Here is a 10,221-nt window from a genome sequence, read left to right on the forward strand (position 1 = left end):
TTGTCCACATCCCTCTTGAAATGGGGCGCACAGAACTGGACACAATACTCCAGCTGTGGCCTGACCAGTGTCGCGTAGAGGGGGAGGATCACCTCCTTGGCTCTACTCAAGATGCACCTGTGGATGCACGACAAGGTCCGGTTAGCCCTGCCAACCATGACCTCGCATTGTTGGCCCATGTTCATCTTGGAGTCAATAATGACTCCAAGATCTCTTTCTGCCTCCGTGCTCTCAAGTAGGGAGTTCCCCATTGTGTAAGTGTGCTGCTGGTTCCTACTGCCCAAGTGCAGCACCCTGTAAGTGATGGACAGAAATTAGTCTTTTAGGCTGCATCCAGAAGAGTGCAGCCATGTGGAATGTGGTGCTGCAGACACGTTTGCAGCACCACATACTGCACATTCAGCTGTTCTCCACGCAGGGAGCAGCTAGTGGCCAGGCTCCAAGCAGCAGGATCACCCCTGCTGCCGCCTGAGGAATCGCCCAGGACCCTAGGTAAAGCTGCTGGGGGCAGCCTGATGCTGGCCCCAGCCTCCCCTACCCCACCCAGGGTAACCTGTCATGTACCAGAGGGCTCATGGCACAGGCATTCCCCAGGTCCAGTTAGCAGTAGCACAAGGTGTCCCGCTGTTAATTGTTCCTGGAGAACCCAACATCCATGCTCATGTGGACTTGGCCTTGGAGACTATTACCCATGTTCATAAGTAATACCTTCTTTTTCTTCATAAGTGAGGATGTAAAATTAGTCCCTTTACTTGCCTGCTTACTATTTATATGAATGCATGTCTTTAGATACTGCAGCTAACTAGCTTTCACTACATTTTAAAACTTAATTCAAAATGCCTATAGACTCCCTGCTCTTGGGTCAATTTTACAAAACTAAATTTTCAAAAAATAAAGTATGGCCATCAACAGAATGGTTTCCCCCTTATTAAAAAGAAGTCCAGAGAAAGGGGAAAAAAGGATTTAAAAATTGCCTTTCACAGTGGTCTCTTCTACACCAGTAGTTTATAGACAGGGACCTACTGAAATCAAGGAGGCAGGTGGCTGATTTCATGTGCCAATCATGGAGCCAGACACCATTTTCACAAGCTTATCACAGTGTGGTTCCCCAGGCCTCTGATTGGTTGAGGGACCCCAGTGGCCCTGCCCCCCCACGCTGATTGGTCAGGGGGGCTGTCCATCATGTGACACTCCCCCACCCTCACTGCTGATTGGCAGAGGGGTGGAGCTGGACAATAGGCAGCCTTCTCAGCAAATCAGTGGCAAGGGGTGCGGGCAGCCACCATCCATGCCTTCACACCAGCGGTTTCCCCGGCTCCCAGAGGGCAGCAGAGCCGGTCCACAGAGACCATGAGGACCATTGGCTCCTACTGGGGAGCCAGCACTGATTTTTAGTAAGCTTTTTTCCCCCCATTTCAAAGATTTTGCAGACAATGCCCAATTTTGTGAGTTCCATGAAACTGCGAATTGAGTAGGTTCCTATTTATAGAGATAAAACTATGAAATGTGATACATTTACATTTTTATTTAATGTTTGAAGAATATAGAATCACATTTATATGAAATCATTTCCCCTGAGCATAATGGAAATAATTAAGAACAGTGCAGCAAAGCAGGAGGCAAGTACTCTTCTTTTTCATGGATCTGAATGGGATAACAATGTGGATACTCAGTTGCAAGGGTCCCTGGAAGTTTTCAGAGATTAGACCTGATAGTGGAAACATATATTCTACTCGTACTAAGTCATTCATGCTTTGCACTTTCTAATTAAGGACCACTTTAATGATTATTCAGGTTTTTTTCGGACTTTTGTTAGTATGTTTTACACCCATTTTCTAACAAAAAGAAATTCCTTAAGTAGTCTAGCACAGCTGCCTGCATTTTCCATGACAGAACCCAGTGACACATCCTAGCTGGCATTTAAATGCTAAAGACTTTGTCAGGACAGTTAAAATTCACTTGTTCATTTTCACTACATCCTCAGATGCAGCAATTTCTAAAACTCTCTAAAAGTTGCTCAATAGTGCAGCGAGCCAGAGTATTATCACCTCCCCATTATGATTAAATCAAAGTCTCCACATACAAAAGAAAATAGACTGCTCCTTCACTCCCCTCATTGTAGCATAGTATATAATCCATTGCTCTCCTGTCTTAGGTTCTGTGCACACATTTCTGACCTACTTTTATGATCAGGTTGCACTGGTTATGCTTTTAATTTCACAGGGTGAATGAGGCACAAGTGAGGAAGGGAGAAAGAGTCAACTCCCAATGGCCACATGGTGGAGCATTGAAGAAATAAATGCTTGACACATTTAACTCATTGACGGCAGTTTACCTAAGCAGAAAACATTATGAAAATAAGAAAAAGAAAAGTGAGGACTCTTCAGTGTGTTGTGTGTATGTCAGTCTGTGCACAATAGATTTTACTCCGCTGATAATGCGATGCTTAGCTAAGCAGCTGGAGTAGATGTGGAAACAGCCTTGCTGGCATGACTGTGCCTAGCATCAGCCCACCTTGGAGTGGGGTTGACAGCATTCTGTGCAGCAGCAGCAGCGACCACCAACATGGACAATAGCACAATCTGAGCCCCGCTGGCCACTTGACTGCAGCCATCTGCCTTGCCATCATTGGGAGCCTGGGATTCTTCAATAACCTTTTGGTTCTGATACTTTTTTGTCGGAACAAAGTGCTATGATCTCCAATTAACCTACTGCTAATGAACATTTCTGTGAGTGACTTGATGGTGTGCATCGTAGGAACCCCATTCAGCTTTGTTGCCAGCACTTGGGGCTGCTGGCTCATTGGACCGGTAGGCTGCATGTGGTACGGCTTCGTCAATACCCTCTTTGGTAAGTTTAACCTGCTGCACCTGCGTGTCCCCAGCACCTTCCCTCCATTTCTGCTTAGTTTAGAGTCTCTCTTAGCCTTTGGCCACATAAAGAGGTGCTAGGACGCACTGCAGCTTAGTTCCCCTTACAACCTCCCTAGCAAACCCAGTGGCATTAAGCTTTTTTTTTTCTTAAATAAAAATTCTATCATGCTTGTTCCTAACAAATTGGTTTGCCAAGCTGCTGCCTTCACTTAGAACAGAAAATGGTAGTGAGTCTACTTTCCATCTCTTTCCCAGCAAGTTGTCTTCTTACCTGACTTCAAGCCCTTTGATGCAGAGTGAAAAGGAAGCAAAAGAATGCTGCCTCCCTCGACACCCCACGAAGGGTAGCTGCAAGAAAACTGCAAGGTTGTGTCTGGGCATAGGGCATGAAAGGCTAAGATTATATGTGGAGTGAGGTGAGAAGTGAAGGACTGGAGAGTGTGTGTATAGAGGGTGAAGCACTGTGTGTGCTTGTATATAGATGAAACAGGATGTCTAAGGGAACTGAAGGGCTGTGGGACTATCTGTGTCTGTATACAGGGTATGTGAAAGACTGTGTTCATCTTTGAGGAAGTGGAGAGCTGCAGAACTGTGTTGGGGGGTGAAGAGTTATTAGACTATATGTCTGTGTAGGCATATGTGAAAGTTGTGGGTTTGTACATGCATCGTGTAGAGGAACGGAGAATTATAAAGTTGTAAGTGGAAGGGGTGGAAAACTGTGGGATTGTGTGCACATGGTGGAGAAAATTAAGGACTGTGGGATGAAGCGGAGAGTCTAAAACGTTTAAGACTATGTGTATATGCAGGAAATATGAGAGTCTGTGGGACTTCATGTTTGTGTGTGTGGTACAGTGTAAGAGCTATTATACCATATATAATTCTGTGTGTGAAGGAGACCAGAAGGCTGTTAGACCATATACATGTGGAAGAAGTACTGACAGACTCTGGGACTTGTGTGCTTCACTGTATATTGGGGTGGGGTGCGAAGAGCTGTGTAACTGCAAATGGCTGTGTTGGGAGGGAGAGAAAGGCTGCAGGTGTTCACATACAAGGAAACTATACAGTATTTTTCCAACTTTCACAATTTGATAACAAGTTTCACAGCACTTGGTCTTTTCCTTAAAGTCACAGTTCTAGAACTATGCCATTAAAAATCTGTAATTTCACCTTATAAAAGGGAAATTTCTGACCATTGTGGTTGTGGAGAGAAATGTGAAAATATGCAAGCAAATAACTCCAAATTTATTATTTTAATTTTAAAAAATTAGACCTTATTGATTTTTTTTGTTTCTTTGGGGTTGGCAGAAGTGAGGTGCAGACCAGGAAAAGTATGCATGTGTTTGCAAGTCTGAGTGAACTGTGATGGGTGTGTGTGGAATAGGACTGCGCAGCTGTACATGCCCGAGGGTGTCAAAAAGGTGGATGAAAGGGCTCTGGAATTTCTGAAGGTGGCATGGGAAGAAATTGGTGAAGAGTAGACCGAAGAGAAAAAGAGAAGAGACAGACAGACAGACTAAAAGAATAAGGGAGATCAGGAGAAAGATTCCTCCAAAAGGAGGTGGAAGGGGCAGAAAGGGTGCATTTTGCAGAGTGGAGAGTGTGACGGGGCAACTTCATGACCAGATCCCAAAGCGACCAACGCACCTGCCTAGGGCAGTCTTCCCCATCTTTCCTGCCATGACTTGGTTGTTACCTTGATTTATTAACAGGGGGGCTGCCCCTTCCTTGCCCCAATGCCAGGGGCACTATCCATGGCTCCAAACCTTCCCTACACTGTGGCCCATGCCTTGTGGATGGTATCTAGATTATGATTACTTCCCCTGGCCTGAGGTCAGGGCAAATTCAGTCCATAACTGGGCTCCATTCACTCTCACACTCACTCCACCCCCCCAAAGAGCCCTTGCACTCTGCCCCACTCTCACAGGAGCCTTTTCATACCATGCATCCCAGGCCACACTCCATTGCCCTAGATGCTCTTGAGCAACCCCTCATGGGCTTTCGGGCTTAACTACTCTCTCACTGGTACCTCCACACAGCAACTTCAGTTCCTGTGACCTCCCCTACTCTATGTGGCATAGAGTTAGACCAGTGCTGGGCTGCATCTGTCCCAAGCCCCTCCCCGGCAACTAATTTCACCAATACACACTTGGGGTTGACCCATGTGCCGCCCTTCAAGCCACTTGATCAGCCCTACTCAGTACACCCCCTGATGCAGCCCTTCAGGCCACCATCAGCAGCCCTACTCTGTACCCCCACATGCTCAGTCCTTCAGGTACCCCTTATTGCACCCCACTCTGAGCCCCCTTCACCATAAATTTTCCCAACAGCACTACCCACTCTGGGGCCTCTGGGACCTTTTGTCACTGCTGGGCTCAGGTGCCTCCTAATAGGTACACCTGGCCCCACTACTCCCAGAGTTATCACAATTACCCACAAGATGGTGAGGGCCAGGGTTAAGGTACCTCTGCCCGTCTTTCACCAGGGAGGTTAGTGGTCCTGGCATTTAGTTGAGACTGCCCCACCACAGGCAGTCCCACCAGCCTCCCTACCCTGGCAGGGTGCAGTTTTAGGTCATTCCCAGGACCAGGAGCTTCCTTGATTCCCATAGCCCCTGCCCTTACCTCTAGGATGTTCCCAAACCATAGCTCAGCCTGCTGATGTTTTTCTCATGGCCATCGGCAGCAAACTGCTGCCTCCCCCATATAAGCTGGGCCCTAAAATGGCCACCCTAATCAGGCACCTGCCGGCTGCCTGCCTCAGTCCTTAAAGTGGCAAGCACCCAAAAGTGTGCTGCCACAGAGAGAAACACAAGCAGCTAAAGGAATGGAGCAGCAAGGGATAGAGCTGGGAAGAAATATAGAGGAACAGTAGGAATAAGAGTTAATTGAAGAGAAAAGTGGCAGAGAGAGAAGGAAAGGAACATTCTGAGAAAAGGAAAAGCAAAACCAGTCTCACCAACCACAGCATGGCTGAGTTATGCCTCATTTACACTACCCATCTCCTTCCAAGCTAGATACCTCTTATGCTCTTCTTCCTCTGCCTTCATGTACATTTCCCAGGTGCAACAAAAGGAACTAATGCTGGCTCTGCCAGAAATCCCCCTGGGCTGATGCCACCACAGAACTCTTTGACATTGTCTGTCAGCAGGGGCTGAAACTTAAAGGCATCATCTTAAGCATATTGTCTTAAAATATTTTACACTGGAGATTCTGACTGATATTTATATTGGACTTGTTTCAGGCACTTCTATTTATTTTCTGGATCTACTTTTCTTAATTTTCCCAGTTTCTTGGACTGGCTCTATCTTGAGTGCCCCCACTGTGCTCATGTACATGCCACAATTTTTGCCCTTTCTTTCATTGCAACCGTGTGTCTGTTTGCATGAGTGGGATTTTCCAGTGCTTTAAAAGTCTTTCTTGTGCATGAAACTAAAAACTCCTCAGGCGTAGCTTAGTTTGGCTTACCAGGAATTCAAGTGTCACGTCCATGTATTCATTGAGTGCAAAAACAAAGGCATTCAAAGATGTGTAATGAGCCTCTTTGTCCACCCAATGGTGCACCCACTTTTTTGTAGTTCATCCCTTCAAATTGCTTTAGCTTTCGAATTGCTTCCTTTGTGTGTGCGTGCATGCATGTGCGTGCATGTGTGTGTGTGTGTGGTGTTTGCTGGCTCCCTGCTTCTGCAGCTGCATGGCAGGGTGGTTAAGGGGCCTCAGGCTAGGGGGGCAGCATTGGACCATCCCACGCTCTTGCAGTGCTGGCCAGGGACCCAGCCTAATGTGTTTTAAAACCTAGTGTGTGTAAACACAGATGCAATGCTCCAAAATAAACAAGTTTACATTTTATAAACCTATTTAATTTAATAAGGATTAAAACCTGTGGTGTGTACAGGCGCCCACTGAGGTCAGATTCAGGTGGTATAGCATGGACAAAATGAAGGAAGGTATACCAGGCCCAATTCCTGATCCAGCAACTCTGGCAAAAATTCAGACATCAAATTTCTATTTCAATGCTTCCCCTCTTGTTGCTTGTACATCTTTATTTTTCTCTCAGACTTTTATTGTAGCTTATGACCAAAATCTAACACCTTGCTAAGGCACAGTCTCAGTGAGGTCAGTTCAGCATCACATGAATTCCAGGATTTGTTGTTTTCCGAGTGCTCCACCTCCTTAGCATATAACAGAGTGTTGATATTTCATACCATAAGCTTTACTCAACTCCATGCTGGGAGGAAACAGTAATACAGTAGAACCTGGGTTCTTATCAAGGTCAGCTTCCGTATCCCCTTGTGAAGATACGCATTTGAAAACTAGCTGAAGGTATATACAGTCAGAAACAATTGTGCAGGACTGCTAAAGCGCTCCAGCTGACTGTTGCAGCTTTTGCTTCTCTGATCAGCTGTGCAGGACTGTTGGTGGGCTCCAGTTGAGCGGAGAAGTGCTGCCCTTTGAAGCAAACGCTGCAGCAATCAGCTGAGCATCTTGTTCTTAATTCAAAAACTGACTGCTAATGAAGCAGGTTGAAAAACATTCCTGTATGAAAAAATCCAGATTCTAGTGTACACCTTTTTATTGAAAGAGATGCTTGTTAGTGAGACTTTATGGGGAAAAAAGTGATCAATTGGCCTAATCTCTTATTTTGTCGGAAAATGGTTGGAGCCCTAAGACTAAGGCTGGGTTGGATGGTTCCCTGCCAGAAAGCAAGGCCAGAAACTGCCATGAGAATGGAGTTGTTTATACATCATCCCTGGAGGTGGAAGAGGCACTGGGATGCAAAGGGGACCAGGTATGCAACGTCTAAATTCAAATTCATGGTAGCCTGCAAAGGCAATACAAAAACAATGAAGGCAATGGGATTCATAAGGAGGTCTGGCTCCTTTCTAATAGCTCAACTTATTCAGGCACTTGGTTATGGTGTATATAAACAGTGATAGGCAGTATGATCGCACCATATACTGACATACACTAGCACCAGAGAGCTTACATAATCTACACTTGAGTTCATGCAGCCGCACCCACATTGCTTTTAAGCTGAGATAGCTATAGCTATACCTATTGCTGTAATCATACCCTTAGTTGCTACCTAGGTGCGGCCTAAAATCTTATGGTAGTTCAGGAGTTTCTGCCAGAGCAATGTTGTTACATACTGCTTCAGCAAACAATGAACAGTAAGCCACTGGTGCAGCAGTTAATGATACTGTAGATACAACCAATGCCCCAGTTTCACTGACCTTCTTCCAGGTTAGCATTGTGAAATGAAGCCACTGCTTCATGGAACTACAACACAACCATTTCTACAAGGTGCAGTTGGTGGGAAGGATCAGTAATGGGACTGACATATAATCCATCAGCCACAGCTCTGTTTTCTGTGCTAAAATAGATCTCACACATTCCTTTAGTTGCTCATCACAGGGGAAGGAATTCTCTGAAGCCCTAGAATTAGCTATGCACTAGAAATGCTTCATATTCTTGGAGTCTGAGCCTGGAGCAGCATACAGTCTGTACAGATCTCAAGATGTGTTGCAAAAGGAGGTCTGTTTAAATTTCTAGCTAATAGGTTAGCTTCAGTTGTGCTGGGAGAGAGACAGTCCACGTGCCTATAGGGACTGAGAGTTAGGTTCTCAGTTTGTATTTATTTTTGTTTTAAACCCAGAGTGCCTAAAGTCATCCTGACTGTTCTTGGTCCTTTCAATCAATAACAAAATCTTGAGGTGGGGGCGGGGGGCAGGAATGGAGAGAGGAGAATAAAAGGAATGCACAGAGCCTATACTTGTGTATGACACGCAAAAGGAAATTAAGATACAAATTGATTTGTTCTTGTCCAAGTCTCTGCACTGAAAAAGATATATTTTCTATTTCTGCACTGCTTCTTATCCCAATGTATTCTAAAGCATTTTACAGGTTACAGCTCTAAAGCAACATTACAGTGCAACAGGCTCTGATGCACAAGGAAAAAGGCAACTGCTATAGAATACACTGGATAAGTGTGCCAATGAGAAAAATCTTTGCTGAAAAACAACAATTTGCATGACTAAAAAAAAACAACAGTGGGGCCATTATAGAGCAAACAACTTCTGCATGACCAGGTACCAACATTACATTTTTATCAGTATAAGAGATTGGAAACTGGTCTATATCAGTAACAGAACAGAAGTTCAGCACACAAAACCAGTCTATACCTGTAACAGAACAAAAGTTTGGCATGCATAGACTGGTTTAAAAATGGTGGACCCCAGTTTAAGTATTGCCCCCTCCCCTACAACAAGGGCCAATGTGTATTCTGTTTGTTACTGATCTAAAGTATACCATCTACAAAAAAAGTGTAACTTAAATCAATTCCACATCAGGCTTTTGGAATGCCTGTACCTAGCCCACAGGTCTACAAATCAGGATCTCCGAGTTACATTCCTTCTTCTGTCACAGACTTCCAGTGAGAGCTTGGATGAGTTACTAAATCAGCATCTTAGTTCCCTGAACTGTAAAATGTGGATATTTTCTTTAAATCAACCTAGTCTGTGTAGATTGTAAATTCTTGGTATCAGATTTGGTTTCTCACTATGTGGGCACATATACACAAGACACATTAATGTGCATTAGCCTAATTTAATGCATATTATGGGTGCGTGTCTACATGTACATGCCTTTAATGTGCATACAAATGGTGAAATTAGGCTAATCGCACTTAAAATTTGATACTTGTAAATGATTATGTACATCATGCATTACCTTAATGCACATTACATTTCAGCATGCTTAAATACACGTGTAGACACACCCAGTATATATGAGGTGTCTAAGTTAATGGGGCTCTGATCTCAGCTGAAGCCTCTAGAAGCTATTACAAATATACTATAGATAACAAGTAACTAGTATTCCAGGATGTGTGTATGTGCCAGATTTTACCCTTCTTTCCTTTCTACCACACCCGCCCCTGCATACTAATGTCTCTCAAAATTTCTGTGCTTAAGGTTCTGCATAAATTTTAGCCATGGGAAAATTATTTTGAACTGGTAGAGGTAAATCAGACAACCTACTGCTGGTGATATGAAGTAGAAGTAAACTGTTCTTTAAAAATTCCCCTAGTATGTGTTTGGTTTCATTTCACCTCAGAAGCAGCTTGGTCTAGCAAATAAAGCAAATCTGAAGACCTTGACAAGATTGCTTAGTGATATTCCTAATAGTTTTATAGTTTCTAGGGTCGGAAGGGACCTGAGTAGATCATTTAGTCCGACCCCCTGCCATGGCAGGAAAGAGTACTGGGGTCAAACGACCCCAGCAAGGTGTTCATCTAATCTCCTCTTAAAACCCCTCAGGGTAGGAGCCAGCACCACTTCTCTTGGAAGTTGGTT

At 44.5% G+C, this 10,221-nt stretch overlaps 1 pseudogene; it reads left to right on the forward strand.

Moving 5' to 3' along the window:
• Nucleotides 1-10,221, forward strand: part of LOC109287800 — a 72,549-nt pseudogene that overhangs the window by 770 nt on the left and 61,558 nt on the right.

This window comes from Gavialis gangeticus, unplaced genomic scaffold, assembly GCF_001723915.1.
Source record: "Gavialis gangeticus isolate Ggan-Ray unplaced genomic scaffold, GavGan_comp1, whole genome shotgun sequence".
Taxonomy (NCBI): domain Eukaryota; kingdom Metazoa; phylum Chordata; order Crocodylia; family Gavialidae; genus Gavialis; species Gavialis gangeticus.